We start from the raw sequence: 22,581 nt of genomic DNA on the forward strand, positions 1-22,581 counted from the left end.
ATTCACTGAACAAACAGTTCAACAGATATCATTACTGCAAAGCCTTCACATAAGCAAATACACATAACTGATAACCTTCTTAATTGCTAAAGACAGGATGTGTCCCTCTATGAGCACATAATCCCCACTGAACCAATAGGAAAATACTTTATTCGTCTATGTCAAAATGGGATGATGCTAACAGACCACAAAGGAGTTAATTTCATGCTCCACCTGTCAGGACTGGTCCAAAAAGGGTCATGTGACGCCTCTTATCAACATGTTGCAGCCTGACATTGACCAAGAGGAATCACGTGCCCCCCAACTGCTGAGAATTGTGTGGTGACTCCACTCTCCGTTTGTGTTCACAATAGGTATGTCTGGGGCAGCACCATAGGACCCATTACTGTAGTCATTTGCACTACTTTATTCTACACAACAGCCAGAAGAGAAGATTGCTGGGAGCCCAAAGTGAGGAAATACAGGTGGAGCAAGTTTCCATTTCTCCAGAGCCTGCAGTCAATTGCTCTCCTCATTTGCACATTGAGAGGGCAGACGCAAATATACCATCTTCAGGGGCTGATGAGAACCCTCAAGCCATCGCTGACTTGCTCTCTACCTAGGAAAACTTTGAGCTTTGGAATCTTGTCCCCAGTGAGTTTTAAAGCTCTGGTTCCACAGCCCATCTTGGAGTCATCCATGGAAGAATCATCATCACTGTAGTCAAAGATTTGGGAGAGGCTCAGCCTCAAAAGGAGGGGAAGGGGAAGTCCTCTGTGCTACATCATCATAGCTCCTTTTGAGGATCAGGGACATGAATCAACTCTACATAGATATGTTTTCATTCTGCATTAAATAGACAAAAAAAAAAAAAAGGTCTCCCTAATGAGCTCTGTAATTTCCTTTTTATCTTTAAAGCATATTCTCAACTTCATTGCAATTTCACAATGGAAGAATTCCTTAAAATATATAAAAGAGTCTTTTCATACGTCTCTCATTTTGTCCTTGACTCAGATGAAGGATTTGTCTATCTCGCTGCTAGATTAAAAAAGTATGCCCGCATTGAACTTGGAAGTTAATTTCGTTTTGCGATGGCATGTGTAGGATGGTGAATAGATTATTCACCAGCAGTGAGGCTCCACCATGGTGGAGACTTGTTCTTTTATCTCGTATCTAATAGTAGTCAGTCAGATGTCTCTAAGCCACAGATGAAGACAATGGTTTTCCATTTCTTTACTCCCCAACAATAGCGGTTCAGAGGTATTTTGCCCCTGAACATGGCTGATTCCGTTTTGCTGTTGCGGCTACCTTGATCCTCCATGAATCAGTCCAATCTTCTTTTAAAAGCATCCCAGTGAGAGGCTATATCTTGTGCCAGCAAATTCCTTATTGCCTTAATAAATTATTTCACCTGGGATCTGCTACTGAATTTCGTTGGGTGACTTGAAGTTCTCAAGGGAGGAAGAGGAGAACTCTATGTCCATTCACAATTTGATAGATGCCTATACTGTCTTATGAAAGAGGACCAAATATCTTAGGCTTTCTTTGTAGGAAATGTGCTCCAAACCCTTGATCATTTTGGATTCTTGGGTTTTCTTTTTCTGCTTTATTCCCCGTATTGTTGTAACCTTCCCAAACCAGAATTGCTATCTGCCTAGTTCAGTGGTTCTATTTCAATTTACAGTGGTGCCTCGCAAGACGAAATTAATTCGTTCCGCGAGCCTTTTCGTCTTGCGCGGTTTTTCGTCTTGCGAAGCACGGTCAGTCGCAACTGCACCTCTTCAAGCGGTTTTTTTAAAAAAGGAAACAAACTCGCAAGACGTTTTCGTCTTGCGAAGCAAGCCCATAGGGAAAATCGTCTTGCGAAGCAACTCAAAAAACGAAAAACTCTTTCGTCTTGCGAGTTTTTCGTCTTCCGAGGCATTCATCTTGCGAGGTACCACTGTAAAAGGTGGGAAACAAATATTTCAAAAAACAAAACCCGTCTAAGCACTACATTAAAATGCAAGAACTAGTAAAGTTAGTTTTTTTAAAAGCCGTCAAAGACCATTTGCAAATCAATATGCCTTACTACAAAGCTTTTTTGCAGGTGGAAAGCAAACCCAAATATCCTCACTATTCTGAAAGCAAATTCCTTGGAGAAATTCCAAACAAATTCATGCAACTTATTTAAGGGCAGGATACCAAATTACATTTACAGCATTTCACATTCTCCTTTTAGATCTAGTAAAAATATTTGATCCTATACACATAGCACAGCCAGTATCTTTCCTCCCACTGTTTTCAAAGGCAACCTCATTGCATGGGAAATATCTGGTTTGCTATTCCATCCTATTTACAATTTAATATTTAAAAGTTATTTCATCCCTAATTCCTTACAATTTCCCCTCCAGTTTTCTTAATGAGTAATTCATGTTGCTCTTTTGTAAGCTGACTAGTCACCAGAAACACACTAGGACCCCCTCTTGTGGAGTGAACTGCAGACCACGAAGAAGAATGGAAAGGAACCTTAACAAAAGTCACCTTTAGTTCTATCTAGAAGTTGTCCCCAAATGTTCTACACATTTTCATGAAGAACATCACCCAGTTCCCAAATGCTCACAACTCTACTCCCTGTGTGAATAAACTACCTTAAATTTTAGACAAAGAGGGCAAACTAAGCAAGGAAGAAAAATATTGTTTTGTTTTTGCAAACACAGCCTAAAGCTGCTTATATTTAGCTTTTCATGCATACTATTTCCCAGGAAGAGATAGAGAAACATACTCCCCCAGCAAGCTACAGCTCATCATTTGCCCCAATCGACTTTTCATGAAGAAATACTTTGGTTCCTGCCTAGTTCATATTTATTTTTGTGAGCATCCAACAGTCCAAAGTACAATTTCCTTCTTTAGTATGTGAACCATTTAGGGTGTTGTCACATAAATAAGACCTAGATTAACAAGGACAGGCACCTGGCTAAGTTTTAGCAAGCTAGCAAGTAGGGGTTTTCAGTGAGCAGGAAGTCAGCCTTTAAAGGAAAAAGCTATAGTCTAGAAGTTGCAGGTCTGGTTCAGAGCCCTAAAAGATTTATTATTATAAACTAATCTGGCCAATAGGGAGTTCACATCTAATTTGCTGAGCAAAAAATAGAGGACAAGGCAATAACTGTGAATGCTCTTTGACTGCTTTCAGGTGCGGCAATTCCTACCCCCTCAGCTGTTTTGTCGTTGAGCTGGGAAGACAGTTAATGGCTTTTAATGAGATGGAAGCAAAGTGCTGACAATAAAATAAAGTCTCGAGACTTGAAGGTTTTTCTAAAAGAGCGAAAACACATGGCCAAATAGCTATGAAACTGGCAACAAGCCCACCACAGCCCTTGAACTAGCATGGAAAAAATGAGACAATGTTCACAATAAAAAGAACCCCCACCTATTTTTCACCACAAGCAGGTGTGCCCATATACTAAAATATGTTGTCTATGTTGTTATACTAACATTTATAGACTTTTGAGCCATCTGAGCTGCTGTTGTCTGTTATTGCGAGAGATTCTTCTCAGCCTTACTACTTATACTTTTTTAAAATGGAGATGCCATTGATGGAATCTAGGTCCATCTGTGTAAAGAATATGCCCGCTTATAAGTTTTTACCCATGAGATTGGTAAAGTCACCTTGACATCGTCCTGTTGACTTTGTGGCTTGGCTTCAGTATCACTGATTTATTGTTATCACTCATAGAAAGACAAATGGCGTTTCTCTCAGTTGCTTGGCTTCAGGTAACGTTCGTCCTCTGTGACTAATTTACTGGGGGGTGTTATTGGGCTGTTTGTCTGTGAACCACCCTGAGACCTCCAGGCATAGGGCGGTATATAAAATAAATAAAATCATAAAATCATAAATAAATACTGCTCTATGAGTAGCATGCCATAACACCCTTTTGAATTTGTTTAACTAGAATTAACTTGAGTATTCCGAAGTCACTAAAAGCGGAGAAGATGCAAGTTAAAACTCCTTGCAAAGTTTCATATGCGTTCATTGGCTTTCTTAAGTTTGTTTCTTGCTCTGCTAAACTGCCTGATTAGTTACAGTTAAGATGGCGTCAGGCCAGGCAGTCAGCTCCAGAGCTCCACAGATTTTAATCGAGTTTTAATTGATTTTAACTTGTTTTAAATGAAGTATTTTATTAACTACCAATTGTTCTTTTAAGCTGGAAGCTGGAGAGCAGAAGAATGTTGAGCTGTGAGATAAGCAATAATTAACAAACTTGGAGCTTATCTGTTCTGTCAGCACCCTGTTTATCAAGTGAAAGCAAGGAAGGTTGCTGAATTCAACACTCTAACGACTGAGATTTTAACTTAGCCTCCTGAACCTAAAATGCCACCCAGAGGCAAGAAAAGAATCTGGACGAGTCCCAGTAATATACTGGAGCTCATAAATCCAGTAAAACAGATGAGGATGGACTCCTATCTCCCCACCCTAAGGACAACACCACACTTTCTCCTTATGATATTCTCACTTCCCTGTAGCTTTTAAAATTGTTAGTAAAAAGTAAAGCCCCGAAAATGACCTGCTTTATCTCTCACACATTCAATGCAAGCAATTCTCCATTGCACACCTATCTCTTAAGCAATCTTAGTAAGGAAACTGCCCTACTTATAAAGATCCTTTGACTCCGCCTACAAGCTCGCTCACCTATCAAACACCACTTTCAATTTCTCTCTCTCTCTTTCAAATTATTTTTATTGATTTTCCAAATTATTACAAATCAAACCAAATTGCTTTATCACAATTTCTTAAAATCAGGTTTCCCGCTCCTGTTGCAAACATATGTCAATCATTTCCTCCTGTAGCTGCATCATTTCTTATTTAAAGTACAGTTGCCATCCTTTACTTGTTGTTAGTCCATTCTTGTAGCTGACCGCTCACATCACTTTCACTATTAACCCTGTAATGAAATGCAGGTGTGCAACCATGTGACCAAATTCCATTGTTTGTCTACTTGGAAGAAAGCCCTGTCATGTGAAACAGGACCTGCAGCCTTAGAAAACCATTACAAAGGCTACTGAGGTTGCAATCCTAATCACACTTACTAGGAAGAAAGGGTCGCCAGGGGTGCCAACTTGAATAAAATATGGTGGGCCCAGGTAAGTCCCACCCCACATAATCAATTACATGACACACTGCAAGCACAATCTTTCCTAGTACAGTGGTACCTCAGGTTACATACGCTTCAGGTTACGGACTCTGCTAACCCAGAAATAGTGCTTCAGGCTAAGAACTTTGCTTCAGGATGAGAACAGAAATCGTGCTCTGGCGGTGCGGCAGCAGCAGGAGGCCCCATTAGTTAAAGTGGTGCTTCAGGTTAAGAACAGTTTCAGGTTCAGAACGGACCTCCGGAACAAATTAAGTACTTAACCCGAAGTACCACTGTAGTCATAATAGCAAACTATTTGTTATGTCTGGAGCTTTAATCCTAGAATAATAGCCAGGTAGGATTTTAGAATGTAGTAATCTGACTGGCCGCTGGAACCGTCCAATCCAGCTCCAGAAGTGAAGTTTGAACCAGCCTATCAGGTGTGACCTGGGATGTGAACAAAGGATATCTAGCCTGGGGTCTAGGAGGGGCCACGCCAGAAAAGCACGGGAAGACATCCTCAATCACGGACTGTTTTTATTATTGACATAAACTCCATGAAACTAATCGTTCGCTCACAGTATATGTCACTATAATTGATTGGGGGGGCTCTCCCCCCCAATTCCTATAAATTGATAATGGTAGGATTTTGATTAACTGGAATATGATAGTTACAGATAGGTAGCCGTGTTGGTCTGCCATAGTCAAAACAAAAAAAATAATTTCCCCTTCCAGTAGCACCTTAAAGACCAACTAAGTTAGTTCTTGGTATGAGCTTTCGTGTGCATCACACTTCTTCAGATACACTGAAACAGAAGTTGCCAGATCCTTCTATATAGTGAGAAGGTGGGGAGGGGTATTACTCAGAAGGGTGGTGGGAATGGGTGATTGGCAGATAGCTGTGATGAGCCTGTTGACGACTCTTAACGACTGCAATAGGTCTTACAGGAAAAAGCAAGGGGTGAGAAGGTGAAAAATGGCTTTGTCATGTATAATGAGATAAGAATCCAATGTCTTTGTTCAGACCAGGTCTCTCCATGGTTTTAAGTTTGGTAATGAGTTGCAATTCAGCAGCTTCTCTTTCCAGTCTATTTCTGAAATTCCTTTGTAGTAATACAGCTACTTTGAGATCTTGTATAGAATGTGTTCTCCTACTGGTTTCTCTGTCTTGTGATTCTTGATGTCCGATTTATGTCCGTTTATTCTTTGGCGTAAGGTTTGGCCTGTTTGTCCAATATAGAGAGCTGAAGGACACTGTTGGCATTTGATGGCATATACAATGTTAGACGATGAGCAATTAAATAGTCCCGAGATGGTATGTGTGATGTTGTTGGGGCCAGTAATGGTGTTGTCCGGGTGTATGTGGCAGCAAAGTTGGCATCTGGGTTTATTGCAGGCTCTGGTGCCAGTGTCCGTGTTACGTCTGGTTGTAGTATTATTGTGGGTTAGGAGTTGTTTAAGATTGGGTGGCTGTCTGTAGGCAATGAAATGTCTTCCTCCCAGAGCTTGAGAAAGAGAACTGTCATTGTCCAGGAGAGGTTGTAGATCTCTGATGATGCGTTGTACTGTTTTAACTTGGGAGCTGTATGTGATGACTAGAGGTGTTCTGTTATTTTCTTTTTTGGGTCTGTCTTGCAGCAAGTTCTCTCTGGGTATCTGTCTGGTATATGATAAGAAGAGAGCACGATATACAGTGGTCTGGGTTAAGTACGTAATTCGTTCCGGAGGTCCGTTCTTAACCTGAAACTGTTCTTAACCTGAAGCACCACTTTAGCTAATGGGGCCTCCTGCTGCTGCCGCACCACCAGAGCACAATTTCTGTTCTCATCCTGAAGCAAAATTCTTAACCCGAGGTACTATTTCTGGGTTAGCGGAGTCTGTAACCTGAAGCGTATGTAACCCGAGATACCACTGTAGTTTGTTTACAAGAAACTTGTTCGACATGGCACATTGACTTTGCCGGGTATAACGCCTATGTGGTTCCCGCAGTCAAACTCCACAAGAAAGACAGGTCCTTGGGTGGCTTGCTAACCCTGGTGGTGGCTCCCCATATAAAATGTGAACACATTCTCTTGGCTAATGCAAATTGCAAACTTTTAGCAACAAAGATAGAGCTGGAGAGCCAGAACAATGTTAGCGGTCAATGTGTATATTCCTTCCACCTGTACTGTCATAGCCAAGAACCATCACTGGGATCTCCTTGCACATGTGCTCGAGAATCTGGACACTATTTTCCCCGATTTACCCATTGTCTTGACGGGATTTTAATGCCCGCCTAGGCCAACAGCGGGAAGTATATACAAAAGCTTGGGAGATCTTGGACTCTACTGCTCTTCCTGACTTCTGCTTATGGGAACGAGAATCATGGGACTTAGAAATCAACCTGGCGGGCTTATGGCTCTCCAAGCTGACTACCACCAGGGCTTTGGTGTGGCTTAATGGGCTGCCAGACTGGGAAGGCTCTGGGAACTTTACCTTCCTATCCCCACAAGGAAATAGTGTGGTAGACTATATTCTGGTCCCCACTAAATTGCTGCCCCACGTGGTTGAGTTCCATACAGGTGATCCTATGCTTAGTAACCATCTCCCCCTTCCACGTAAATTTGTCTTTCCATCGAGAGTGCCAGAATATATAATCAATCCACACACCCCAGGTACCCCGTCCTGAGTACACAAGGATCTGAATTAAGCATACACTATCGTCTTTCCAAACCTTGGTGTATTCTGATCATGTGATTCACTTGATCTCGGTAGGGAGTGGTAAACTTTCCCTAGTAGCTAGACTCACTTGGTTCGAGGAGCTTATGGACATTCTAATAACCGAATTGCCCCATTCACACTCGCACAGGCCACCTAAGAAACCAGGGTTTGGCGAGTGGACTGATAACGAAATCAAAGGCATTAAAGTAGAGGTTAGGAGAATCTACAGAGAGTCTACAGAGGCAGGCAGCTCCCGATTGCCTGATACATAGTTAGTTAGAACCAGGCAACTTAGGGAGTCTATCCAGCTTAGCCAGATAAGATACAACCAGGCTTGCTGGGATTCGCTGCTTTCAGCCATCCTTACCAATGATCATAAGAAATTTTGGAAGGTTCTTGCAGACCCCCCCCCGACTCAAAATCATCGACTGACATTGACTGCATCTATGCTATGGATAGAGCATTTTAAGGCGATCTTCTACGACGATTGTATTCCACCAGACAGCTAAGATCTTGCCCCTTCTTTGACCCTGGTTGAGTGGCCCCCTGTCTCCATTACTGAAGTTGAAAATTTAATTTCTCAGATGAACCTAGGCAAAGCCGCAGGCCCTGATGCCATCCTGTCTGAACTAATTACAGTGGTACCTTGGGTTGAAGGGAGTAGGCAGGGAGTGTATTAACAGTTGGAAGGCAACGCCTGGAGAGAAGGAGGAGGAATGCATCTGGAGCAAACAAGATATGCAGGCTTGGCTGATAAGCGAAAGGAGTGCACTGGCGAAATGTTTTAGCAACACCCAAATTGGGCAAATTGGGGAATATGATATGATGAGTTACTGGTGGGGGGTGGTCAGGAGGTGCTGCAGGGGTATAAATATTGCTTGCTTACGTGTATTAGGGGCCGCCAGCCTTTGGAAGCAATTCCGCTGGTTGCCTCTGCGCAAATCACAATAAACTTTTTTCTCCGAAGGAACTGAATCCCTGGTGCTTTTTTTTGGCTCCTCTACGTCCTGGGTAAGCGGGCAAATGGATCCCAAGTAATTAAGGCTTCAGGGTTACATACGCTTCAGGTTACATACGCTTCAGGTTACAGACTCCGCTAACCCAGAAATAGTACCTCAGGTTAAGTACTTTGCTTCAGGATGAGAACAGAAATCGTGCTCCGGTGGCTCAGCGGCAGCAGGAGGCCCCATTAGCTAAAGTGGTGCTTCAGGTTAAGAACAGTTTCAGGTTAAGAACGGACCTCCGGAACCAATTAAGTACTTAACCCGAGGTACCACTGTAAAGCCAAGCCAGACTGGTGAGCTCTGATTCTAGTGGAACTATTCACTGTGGTGGATAGAACTGGAATTATGCCTAATTCATGGCAGAAATCCATAATTATGCCAATCTTTAAAAAGGGGGACAAAAAGGTTACCATCCAACTATTGACCAATAAGTCTATTGTCAAATATCGGGAAATTGTATGCAAAACATCTATTATCCACATTAACCATGTGGCTTGACGTGAACAACATCATAGGCCCAGAGCTGGCAGGGTTTAGGCCAGGGAAATGCACTTTACGTAACTGTATAGTGTTATCCCATTCAGCCGCCAAGTACACGTGGCACCATAAAGAAGGCCTATATGTGGCCTTTTTAGATCTTAAGGCTGCTTTTGATTCAGTCAATAGGGGACTGTTATGGTCCAAACTGGAGTCATTGGGCCTAGATCCTAGGTTACTTTACCTGATTAAAAAGCATTACTCAAATAGTACCTGTCGTATAAGAATAACCCCGGGGGACAAGGTGTCAGACCCTGTTGTTATAAATAGAGGTGTGAAACAGGGCTGTGTTCTTGCTCCCTCTCTTATAGAGCGAAAAATGCAGTACCTCTCTTTAATAAATAAAATATCCTTGATCACACCCATGAAGCACATACAGTATAACATTGATGGCATTAATGAATATTGCAGAAACTGCCATCCACATTAACTGATGGCATCACCGGAGACTTTAGGCTTATAAAGATTTTCTCTAGGAAACAGAAGGTTAATGTTTCCATCACGTGTGCTCTTCAATTGTTTTTTAAGTTCATGTTTCTGTCCCCTCTGTTCTGCAGTTGTCTCTCATTAATACGGTTCACTTTCAGGCACCTTTTGCCCTTTTTGATTACACCCTAATCACTCTTTGTAAGCAATATAATTAGGAAACCTTCTCGTTATTTCTCTCATGCACATTAAAGGCCCTATTGAAATTTGTCTTGAAATGGAATTAGATGGAAGTCTCTGCTCTTTCTGCACTACACAGCTTGATCTGGCACAAACCAAGAAACCAGTGGCCCCACTGAACCCAAACTTAGAGCAATAAACTTAAGGTCCCGTGCAGTGCAGAAAGCACAGCATCTTCACCAGTCATAATGTGGCATCCAGGAAACTCTGATCACGACGGCCAATCGTAGCACCAATCATAACGTTACACAGTGCTTTCTTTCCTAAAAGAAAAGTAGGGGTACTCTCATTTTCCTACTCATATTGAAATACTGCCCCTCAATGAGGCCAAACTTAGATTCCCCAAATGTTTAGGTGTATGCATACCCCTTCAGCCCCCACCCCCCAAAAAAGCACTGACATTACATCAGGTGCTTCCCAGTTCCACAACATCCACTATGACATTGCAGATACCTCCCTCTTTTGAATCCAAATTCACGTGATGATAGCTGCTCTCTGGATATGGCAAGGGCTGTGGCAAGGATGGGGAGGCTTTGCTCCCCCTCAGATATTTTTAGACTCAACTCCCATCAGCTCTGGCCACCATTGCCAGGGATGGTGTACATTGAAGCCTAGCATGTGAAGAGCCACAGGTACACACACACATACCCATCCCTGGTCTAAATCTGCGAGCACTCTGCTGATGTTGGCATGCCTAGGGTTGATGAAAAATGAACTACTTTAAGGCCAAATTAGGGACATGGGTGGCGCTGTGGGTTAAACCACAGAGCCTAGGACTTGCCAATCAGAAGGTCGGCGGTTCAAATCCCCACGACGGGGTGAGCTCCTGTTGTTCGGTCCCTGCTCCTGCCAACCTAGCAGTTCGAAAGCACATCAAAGTGCAAGTAGATGAATAGGTACCGCTCCGTCAGGAAGGTAAACAGCGTTTCTGTGTGCTGCTCTGGTTCGCCAGAAGCAGCTTAGTCATGCTGGCCACATGACCCGGAAGCTGTACGCCGGCTCCCTCGGCCAATAAAGCGAGATGAGCGTCACAACCCCAGAGCCGGTCACGACTGGACCTAATGGTCATGGGTCCTTTTACCTTTACCTTTAAGGCCGAATTATATGATCGTTTACATTAACTTTAGTGGGGGGGGGGGAATGGGTGAGGGAAAGTGTTAAGTTGTGGGCGAACATGTCAGACAACACAGCGATTCTTTAAACAGCTCTTCTTTATTCAGATGCCAGAACAGAACTAGGCTGAGGAGCTCAGTCAGCCTGCTTATATAGAGCTCCAGAACAATGCAACTGTTGCCATTTTCTAAAACTATCCATTCATTGAACGTCACTTTTCGATCCTTCATTTGCATAACTATCTACGGTATCGCCCTGCTGGCCCAGGGTGAGAACTTCAATACATAACAGAAAGGATTGTGCACAACAGAACAATAGAATTTAAAATAGATCTAGTTGGAGCTCAGCAGAACTGATTACATTTGGACAAACATGTTTCGAATCTGCCACTTTTCTAAAAAATAGACTGTCATGCAAATTGTTCCTCAAAACATTGAATTCAACAAGCCAGGAACTGGGTAGTTTTATCAAATTAAAATCCCGAGAGTACATGCAAAGCATTAATGATGTGAAGAGAAAATTAACTAAGAAATCTGTAAGAAAATCATTTCAGTCTGACTTGCAAAGATTAATTTAAAAATTAGCTTACCGATTACTTAATCAGTAAACTAATTTTTAAACTCCAAGTTAATCTCTTTCAATTTATTTGATAATTTACACTGAAAATGCAGAATATCATGAGTATTATGTTTTAGTTTGGCTGATTTGAGGATCTTCCTGGTGATACAACTTTACTTGTGAATAAAATGAAACTATCCAAAGCTTTCTCTTGTATTAACTATTTGGCTGGCACCTGTCTGTCTTGGAAAACAATGGAAGAGTGCTCCTTTGGGGGTGGAGTCAAACTGTTGGAGGGCTACAACACCTGCTGTGGCTTGTAGAGACCAATATGGGAGAGACATGTTTTGTTGCAGCTGGAGCAGATGAAGACATCTGCTTCTCCTGCCTTTAAATGAGAAGTGAATAGCATCCCACCTCAACCTTGCAAGCCTTTCACTGCATATCATTTTAACTGCACTTTTTTTCTTTTCTCTTTAGATCGCTACAGAAATACCACAGAAGCACCCAAGATAGCTGTCTAGAACCCAGCTTATAGATCTTAAATTTTACTGTGTGTCTGCCAGTAAACGCTCCCCTCAAACTGTGCATACGTCAGGGAGAGGGAGAGAAAAGAGATGTTGAGGCATGAGGGAGAGATTCCACCCCCCCAGTTTGCTACTTGTGTAGTTACAGGTGCGATGGAAGATCGCATGCTTTGGAATTTACCAACCTAAATTTACCAACTGACTGCAGGCCTCTAGCTGAAAGCGCATCCCTAACTTACCTCAAAGGTCCAGTTCAGATGTCATGTTCCCAGCCTGCAATCTGTGGAACTGTTGTGTTGTTGTGCTTAACTACCTGTGAGTGTGCATTAGCTGCCCGCCCCCCCCCCAGATCAAGACACTGCTTTTCAAAGTGTCGATACCCATTCCTAGGCTAAAATTAATAAGAGGTTTTGAAATATACTCGGAGTCCTGTAGTGATTTCATGCTCTTTATTGCAGCTTGTAAAACAGTGATTTAATTGCCCCCCAAACTTCAGGCTTTTATATACATTATTTACACAATGAGTCCTGTCGGATAGGCTGATTCTGCTTCCCTCCTGGAGCCTGATTGGTCTTTTCCTGCAGGCCAATTGGTTGTTGCATTCTACGATCCTACCAGCCTAATAGGCTGATTAGCTTCCTCCTGGAGCCTGATTGGTCTTCTCCTGCAAGCCAATCAGTTGTTGCATTCTAGGATCCTACTTGCCTATTGTTCTAGGATCCAAGCTTAGTATATAACAGGTTTCTAAGTAGCCACACTACGGGTGGATCATTTTCCCAGCCTTCAAATTTTGGTGGTACTAAATCACACAAAGAGAGCTGTGCATTAATAACCCCTAAATTTTAATTAACATGGTGTCTCATTCATGTACAAATTTGAAAGCCCAGCTTTTTCTGGAGAGGCTCCCCTATTTAATTAGGAGCTTTTGCTGCACTAATTGTTACATTTGTTCATTCCTTTCAAATCATACTAATGATGGCCAGATGGTCCATTCTCCCCTCCCTTTAGATTACTTATGAAGGGCAGAATTCTGTTTTGCTCACACAGAAGGGGGGGGGGCAACTTTTCCTGCCGACATTGACCCTTTAGAAACTGGCTGTGTTGCCAAATTACTGAGATTTCAGGCGCGACAAACACCAGCACAGTTTTTCAACATGTAGTTCCTACAGAAGTCAGCGGAAACACTCTGCGCATGGCTGTATGCAGAACTGCAACAAAATACTCAAATTACACTGTGGAATCGTCTTGTTTGAAAATACAGGTTGTGTTTGTGTGAGTGTTTGGAGAGGAGGTTATATTTTTTTACATAAAAAGGGCAAATGGGCAAGCGTTGGTGGTTATACCCAGTGTGACTGGTAGGGCAAAAAGCAGTGAGCCCAGCAGTAGATGGACCCTGAACAAATTGCTGGTGGAACCAACAAATTCTAGTTTTGTTCCCAACCTAGTGTCTGCTGTGCCCTAGAAGGGCAGGATTAGGACTGAGGAAGAGGAAGATGGCAGGCAGTACAGAGTGTGCCAGTCAGTTATCACACAGCCCAAAATTGTTGAAAGAAAGAGTGCTGGTTTTGATGGGCTCCTTCCTTTGATCCAGCAAAGCAACTTGTACGTTCTTAAAATCTTATTCTACCTTTAAAAATAAAATAAAAAATCAGCTGGGACAGAAAGGCCCGAATAAGGCAATTGTGATCTGTAAAATGACATTTGAAAATTAACATGCGGCTATTGTATTGTAAGCTGTGATAAAACTTCTATTATTAACACCCTGCCCTTTCTTATTGCCAGCTTAATTTCATTCAAGGTTTAACACTCTGCTCCTCAATTGTGCCTTGGGGGGTTGTAGTATAATAGAACAATCATTTTCCTTTCTAATTTTCTATTAAAATACCAAACTGCTTTGCCTCTGAAGTTCAATACTCTGTTCTAGTTCTCACTTAGCCGCTTAGGTGGAAAACTTGTATCTGGGCAAGACCACTTCAAACTCCAGAGGGGTGCTCACGTGCTCCTCATCACATACAAAAAAAAAAAAATTCATTGGAACTCTGGCAGGAATTTCACATTTTGGGGGGCCCTGAGGATCACTCAGTTGTGAGCCCACACATCTCAGCCACAAGTTGGCTATCTCAGTAAGAACGAAGTTGCTCTTTAGCAGATGTTTCTCTTTGGATTAAGAATACCAAACGCAGACTGACAACCTGGACATGTATTTGTTCAGGTTTGTCGAACAAGATGTTCATTTGTGCTTTGAACTGCCCCACAAAGAACTAAGAATCATGTAATTGTAGATTTAGAAGGGACCCTGAAATATACCTGGAGCCGAGAGTGGATTTCATCCTCTTTATTCAGCTCATAGTGGTGAGGAGGAATGGATATCTGCTTTATATACATTATTTACACAATGGGCTGCACGTGATTGGCTAATTCCGGGATTCTCCTGTAGGCCAATCAGGTTGTGGATTCACTTCCACCTGGAGCTGGATTGGGTGGCTCCTGCGTACCAATCATACTGCTGCATTGTTCTAGGACCAATCAGACTGCTGCATTCTGAATCCTATTGTTCTAGAACCAATCAGACTGCTTCATTTTGGATCCTATTCAACTCAGTACGTAACAGACCCCAAGGATCATCTTAGTCCAACCCCCTGCAATGCAGGAATCTCAGCTAAAGCATCCATGACAGATGGCCATCCAACTTCTGCTTAAAAACCTCCAAGGAAGGAGAGTCTACCACCTTCCAATGGACTTCATTCTACAGTTGAACAGCCCTTATGGCCAGAAAGTTTTCCTGGTGTTAAGTCAGAATCTCCTTTCTTGTAACTTGAAGCCATTGGTTTGAGTCCTACATATAATCCTGCTACTTCCCAGTTCCTGACTGGTCTGTTCTTTTTGAATAGGCTATACCCTTCGATTTCTACATTCCAGTCATGCGTCTCATCCCACCAGGTTTCAGTAATGCCTATTAGATCATATTTGCCACTCAGTATTAACAGCTCAAATTTGCCTTGTTTCCCATACACTGTGTATTAAAGGTAAAGGGACCCCTGACCATTAGGTCCAGTCATGGACGACTCAGGGGTTGCGGCGCTCATCTCACTTTATTGGCCGAGGGAGCCGGCGTACAGCTTCCGGGTCATGTGGCCAGCATGACTAAGCTGCTTCTGGCGAACCAGAGCAGCACACGGAAAAGCCGTTTACCTTCCCTCTGGAGCGGTACCTATTTATCTACTTCCACTTTGATGTGCTTTCAAACTGCTAGGTTGGCAGGAGCAGGGACCGAGCAACAGGAGCTCACCCCATTGCGGGGATTCAAACCGCCGACCTTCTGATCGACAAGACTTAGGCTCTGTGGTTTAACCCACAACGCCACCAGTGTCCCACATTGTGTATTAGTATAACTCAAACTATGAGCCATTCCCTCCATCAGCTTCCTTCTTGTAGTCTCCTGCCCTTTAGCAGTTTTCTGTAGCACCACTTCAGTTTCCTGTGCATCAACAAAGCTATTATCCCCAGTACCAGATGTTCCCCTGTTGTCTGTAACATTGTCTACCTCCTCCCCAGGATTTAGTTTAAAGTTATCCTGATCAGGTTTGTGAGACTCATAGCAAACATATTCTTGCCAACCACTATGAGGTTTCCAATTAAACTTTTTATTGCACTAGCCATAGGCCATGGCATCATTCAGAAGGAGAACAAAAAGAAAAAGGGGAAAAGGGAAAAAACAACAACAATAACAATAAAAATAATCGGGCACAGACATACAATAAAACCATGGTCACAGCTACTAGAATTATTTGTTGCATTAAATAGAACAGAATAGCAGAAGATTCTCAGGTAAGATGTGCCAAATTAAATATCCGAATCCCCTTTGCAGTTGACCGCTATTTTGTCTAGTTCCTTCCTCCTGATCTTCTTAGCTGCCAGCGCATAGAGTGCTACTTTATAAGTAACAAAGTCGTCGGTGTCGCTAAGCAGCCATTTCACCCTTTCCACCCTATTCAAATGTGTTAACCACTATGAGGTGCAACCCAGCTCTTGCTAGAAGTATTTTTTTCCCCAAGGAAGCAGAGGCCAGTGTCCAAGAAGAAGTGCATTTGGATCTATTAGCTTCTGAAAATTGTTCCACAAATATCTACACGTGTGTGTGTGTGTGCGCATATGTGTGCATGTGAATGCACCCACATCTGCCCCACATCTGCTCAGGAAGGTCAGTAGAACCCCTGGAACAGCATGTAGGGAGTGGGGAGATGGTTCTACCTGCAGTAAATTGCCTTAGCATGGCATTGCATTCCACCCGTGTATACTTAATCACAACTTGATTCACTTATTTAATGACGCTTTGAGATTTCAGGAACCGAGGTCTTATTAGCATTGCTGGGAGGTGGTGTGACAGCTGTGGCACACATGAAGCATTTATTTGCTCCTGTCAAGTATTCCCCCTGCCCCATCCCTCAAATCATTCCATGAGCATAATTCTGGTCTTTCCAGGTGGAATTCCTTCCCTTGTAGCGGGAGTCTCCCCTTAGTGCTTTACTAGAACTAATCAGCAATGTTCTTTCCTATTTTAGTGAAACAAGGTGGGGTTAGCTTTCCTGCACTTCCTGAAATGTGCAAAGGAGCCCTCAGAGTAAACATTCTTACTGGCCCTTCGTACCTACATAACCTTACATTCTGCTACATATTCTGTCTTAAACATTTGACTTTCAGATCAGCAGCTACACAGACTGCCTGATGCCAGCATTTTTCAAGCCATTTGTTTCCCATATGCTTCTATTTTCTTCCTCTTCACGCCTGCCTGCCTGCCTGCCTGCTTATAAGCAAGCAAGCAAGAGAATAACTTGTTCCCCACCTACACGTCCTTCCTCCTATTTGCCCTGCTTGCTTCTCACTGACATATTCTCCAGACAGACCTGCTGCTTACCTATTGAGGGATGTACAAAGGCATTGATTTCCTTTCTGACTCATGGTTGTCGCATGCCTTGATTTTGTTTCTGTTCTTCTGCAGTTTGGCCTCTGACAAAAACGTGAGTCGCCTCATGGTCTCCTATGGAGGAATTTTACAGAATTAATTATGTGATTATTATCTTATTCTACATCATTTGTTTCATTTAAAAGGAAACACAATTCAAATTGAGGGTGGGGTTCATTATGTATTGTTTGAATACTGAAAGCAACAGCCAATGCCAATTGCATTTGCTGGATTGATTTCTTTTCCAGCCATGGGAGGCAATTTTAAAAATTGGCAATTTTTAGTCCCATTTCTGTTGGAATTCTCCAACATCCCTGCCTGCTGATTTAACCTTTTTCACTAATGAAAGAGGGGAGCTAACATGATTGAGGGATGGCTTTTTAGATGCACATCTGGCAACTGGCTGTGTTGAAGCCATGTGATTGCTACTGACTCTCACCAATGCCACACACACACACACCCCGCACACGCACACACGTCATTACAGAATCACTGGGGTTTGGCACTTGACAGCAAATACTTAAAAGGCCACTACTGCAAATGAATGTCCAATTTGATCTGCTGACTTCTCCACATACAACTCAGCAGTCGCAAGAGCCACCTGTCTGCAGCAGCACTGCTAAAGATTAGCATGAATTAACTCCCTGCCACCACAAAAAAATCCCAATGGCGGCAGTGGGCTCTCAAGCAACTGGGTGCTCAGGGTCTGCAACACGTTGTTTTATGAGAGCTTTGGCCTGATCATATCCCATGCTGAGTAAAAAACCTAGAGAGAAGCCCAGGGTTGAGATTTTAGTTCCCACAGCCTGTTTCCACATGGATTGAAAATCACCATTCATAGTTAGTGGGGCAAGGCCAAGGGAAAATAAAGATAATCTGAGCCAGTAGTTGAGTATGGTCGCCCACACTGTAGCCTCCACTTTTATGAAACCTGTCTCTAGTCTCAGGGTGGCACTAGGGACACATTTTGGGACTTGAAGGGCTGATCTTAGAAATTTGGAATGTACAAGTTCTAGGGGTGCAAAATTGGAGAAGGGGCCTGTGGCGTTCGTATGGAGCCCCCGGTCGTCTCATGGACTATTGACCCTTACACCACTAATCCGCTGCCGCCAACCAGGTCCTCCCCGGTAAAATCACTTCAGCCTCAGTCAGGTTCTCAATTAATAAAGAAGAGTGTACTTTATTTCAGACACAAACAAACTTTTACGGCATTCCCAATGTTGTTGCTCTTTACTTTCTTAGTCTTATTTTCCTCTCTCTATCTCTTCTACCTCCCCTCACTCAAGAACCCACTGCCTTAACTGTCTCTCTATTTCCAACTGCCTGCCAACTGCTTCTCCAACTGCCTTTCCCAACCAACCAACCCACTAAAACCAACCAACTACCCACCAACAACTCTCAACAACTAACTCAAACCTCAGGCTAAGCCCTTTTATACATAGGTAGGCTCCGCCTCCGGCTTTCCTATTGGTCTATATTTTTAACCCTATCTCTCCCCCCTGTTCAAACATTTTCTAAACAAACAGGCAAATGCCACAGGGCCCAACTGGGCACCATAGAGAAGTTGCGAAGGGACAATCTTCTAGTGCAAAGATGACCTCCTACTTTCCCACCTAGCGTGCTCCCTGAACTGCTGGACTGATGAGGTGTTGTAAGAGGCATTTGCTTCCACAGGGGAAGGAGAGTCCTGGCTCTGATTCTATGGGCTTTGCTCCCATGGAAGATTGTTCTGTCAGCTTCAGACTGATTGGGTTTCTGCTCTCCAGCTTCACGACCCTGAAACTAGTCCAGCTCCTTGGGGGATGGAATGGAAGTCCAGCAAGCAAACACCAGACCTCTTTTTTCAATCAGTAGCTGAACTGAATTCCACACAGTCACAAAAACAAAAAACAAAAGAGCCACAGAAGGAAAAACGCAAAACAAATAGCAAAAACAGACAGGCCTCAGCGTAACACTCAAAAAGGAAGTGTGGCACTCAAACTGGAAGCGTAACACTCAAAACAGAGCACGTTTGACTTCCGAAAAAAGTTCGCAAACCATAACACTTCCGGGTTAGCAGTGTTTAGGTTCCAAGTTGTTTGAGTACCAAGGCGTTTGAGAACCAAGGGATCACTGTATATGGTATGCCCCGTGGAGGACCTTAAGGTCCACAAACGGCAACATTTTGGAGGTCCCAGGTCGCAAGGTGGTTAGATTGGTCCCAACTAGAGCCAGGGCCTTTTCAGTACTGGCCCCGACTTGGTGGAACGCTCTGTCACAAGAGACTAGGGCCCTGTGGGACTTGACATCTTTCTGCAGGGCCTGCAAGGCAGTGCTGTTCTGCCTGGCCTTTGGTTTGGAGTCAGTCTGACCCTTATGTCTTCCCTCCCCTTACGGTTTTGATCTATGGGCTACTTTTAAAATGAGGCTACATATTAAATTGCATTTTAACCTGTATTTTAAATTGGTTTTTTCCTATTATGTTTTTACTGTAATTTTATTGGTGTTAGCCACCCTGAGCCCAGCTCTAGCCGGGGAGGACAGGGTATAAATAAAATTTATTTTTATTTTTATTTTTATTATTGCAAGGAGATGCCACCAGGTAGGAAGCACAAGCTCAATGGGCTTCCTAAATCCAGAGGGGAGGAAGTGGCTGGCGGTTGTCCAGTGTAACCCAAAGAAAGCTCTCTGCACGTGCTCAGAAGTGCATTCCTTACAGCTTCAGGATCTCCAACCATTCATTTCTCGGTTGCAGCCCAAGGCAGCGAAGCCACAAGGATCCAGGGATTCGTTTTCCGGTGCTGCCCAACCTATCAACTGCTTACCTGCCCAACGTTGCTGGCTGGGGTCAGTCGAGTTTTCTTTTTCGCCCATTGCTGTGACTTCTGCCTCTTTGGTCGTTTCCTGCTTGCCTGGGATTGCACTGGGAATTGCAGATTGAGGACACGTAGGGAGACAGGCCCACAAGTCCCAGTGACCTGCAGAGTGGACCGTAAGATTATAAGGTGCTGCCCTATATGGAGCCAGATCATTGGTCCATCTAGTTCAGTGTTGGCTACATTGGCTGGCAGCAGCAACTTTCCAGCGTTTCAAGCAGAGGATTTATTGCCAAGGACTGAACCTGGGACCTCCTCCATGCGAAGGATGTGCTGTACCAAGGAGCAGTGGGCTCTTCCCCTGTTATTTGGGGCATCTACTTGGCATGCAGAAGGCCTTGGGTTCCATCCCTGGCATCTCCAGGTAGGGCCAAGATGGGAAAGGCGAAAACCCTGGACAGCCACCGACCGTCAGTGTACACCAGTATTGAACTGGCCTAGTTCTTTAAAGACTTTTTTATTCGAGTTTTTCAACAATGCAATTATAGTAACATACAAATAAAAATGGGAAGTCAAAATAGGAATGAGGTTGACATGAGTTATAGTGTTTCAACCATACAAATATACTGTATCGCTCAGTATGACGCATGTCTCAAGCTAACCAAATGTTCTCATATTTCTCCTCATTGTGTACTTGTCAATAAATGGCCAGTTCAAATAAGGGCAGGGAGTGCAAATTGTTAATCCACAGCAATGACAATGCCTTCTTCCAATACTGAAGCACCTTGCATTTGGCTGACCCAGCAGACACATGACACAGAAAAGGCCCGGTGGTAAATTCCAACTATTGAGGATGTAATTCAGCAAAACATGTACATCTTTTCAATGCTGTGAGGTTTCTAATACTAAATTAATAATTGGTGGTGGAAAGAGGGAATCAGAAAGTGAGTATGGTATCCCTTTCCAAGATTGGAGGACTCCAGTGCTTCCCATGGCCCCAGGAGAGCATCCCAGCAGAATATTGCAGGGTTAATCTGTTTTCTTTTTCAGTATTTCACATATATTATTGCTGCTGCCAATATCCGATTATCAGAGAACAAAAAGTTCCTGCTAAGCCAGCTCTTCTCAGCACTGTGCCTGCTGTTCTGCAGCAGGGATCTATGCTTTTCCCGGTTCCTTATTTCCACAATGCAGAATATGCATGGTTGGACCTTGTAATTCAAATAGTAACAAAACAAAGTTTTGATTTCTGTGTCTCTTTAAGATTTGGACTCAACTCCAGCTGGAGATTGAGAAACCTGTAAAGAAGAGAGATAAAGAGTTCAGCATCCCAGGATTCATTTCCCAGATGATTTTATTATTCCCCAGAAATACTTTTCTAACATGTTCACGATTCATGCCTCCACATATGTATTCATAAGAACAGATTTTGAATGCATTCTAACACTCCTTTGACAAGTGTTCACTGGTAGCTGTGTGGAAATCTCTTGACTTGTTTCTTAAGTTTTTTGTTCCAGGAAAGCCATACCCTGAGGACAGCCTATATAACCCCATATGACTTCACAACACATCTACTAAAAGGCTCTTCAGCAGACACCAAATGACTGGAGAAATGACAGCCACAGATGATTGACACTAATTCTGTAAAAATTTCCAGAGGTGTAGTCACATAAGTCTCTTGCAGCAAAAAAACAAAGGGTCTTGTGGCATTTTAAAAACTGATTATGGCATAAGCCTTTGTGGGCTGACAAGTGGCTTTGCATCCCAAAGAGCTCCTGCTGTAATAAATTTGGTAGGGTGGTATTCAACTATGCTTCCTTCAGAATCAACCCACTGAAAATAATGAACATGTCTAAGTTACGCCCATTGATTTCAGTGAGTTTACTCCAAGTAAAACATAGTTACTGTACATATCACCCTTTGGCTGCAATCCTATACCCCTTAACTGGAAGTACGTTCCGTTGAACTTGTTGAGCCTTACTTCTGAACAGCAGACAAGTTTAGGATTGTGTTGTTAGTCTTTAAGGTGCTACAAGCCACTTGTTAATTCTGCAAACGTCCCTTTATTTGCTTTTTATTTTTTATTTTTTTTAAATGAGGCTGTCTAGTTTAAAATAAATTAAAGTTAGTAATAAATGTTGGAAATGTAAAGAAAAAGAAGGAGCATTTTATCACATGTGGTGGGAATGTAAGAAGGTGAAAAGCTTCTGGGAAATGATATATAATGAGATAAAAAAATGTTGAAATACACATTTATAAAGAAACCAGAAGCATTTTTACTGGGCATTGTAGGAAGTGATATAAGTAGAAAAGATTGTAAGCTGTTTTTATATGCAACGACGGCAGCAAGAATATTATTGGCGCAAAAATGGAAGCAAGAAGAATTACCGACGAAAGAAGAATGGAGGATGAAATTAATGGACTATGCAGAACTAGACAAATTAACAGGAAGGATTCGAAATCTGCGGGACCAGAAATTCACAGAAGACTGGTGTAAATTTACAGACTATTTGAAAAGTAATTGTGATGATCAGATTACGTTTGTAGGTTTGCAAGAAGTTTTGTGAGGTGAATTATTGGAACTACTGCAAAAATGGATAAAGGGGAGGATGGTTAGTTACGATAATT

General features: G+C 42.8%; 1 long non-coding RNA gene across 1 annotated transcript in view; it reads right to left on the reverse strand.

The window, feature by feature from the left end:
* Nucleotides 1–21,989, reverse strand: part of LOC310759810 — a 34,137-nt gene extending 12,148 nt beyond the window's left edge. Inside the window, exons 1-2 of the long non-coding RNA XR_014546513.1 lie at nt 19,963–21,989; nt 17,111–17,233 (exon numbers count right to left, since the gene is read on the reverse strand). This is a non-coding gene — a long non-coding RNA (uncharacterized lncRNA). The remainder of the gene's footprint in view (nt 1–17,110; nt 17,234–19,962) is intronic.
* Nucleotides 21,990–22,581: the final 592 nt, after the last annotated feature.

The sequence above is a fragment of the Podarcis filfolensis genome (assembly GCF_964270895.1).
Source record: "Podarcis filfolensis genome assembly, chromosome: 3".
NCBI lineage: Eukaryota > Metazoa > Chordata > Lepidosauria > Squamata > Lacertidae > Podarcis > Podarcis filfolensis.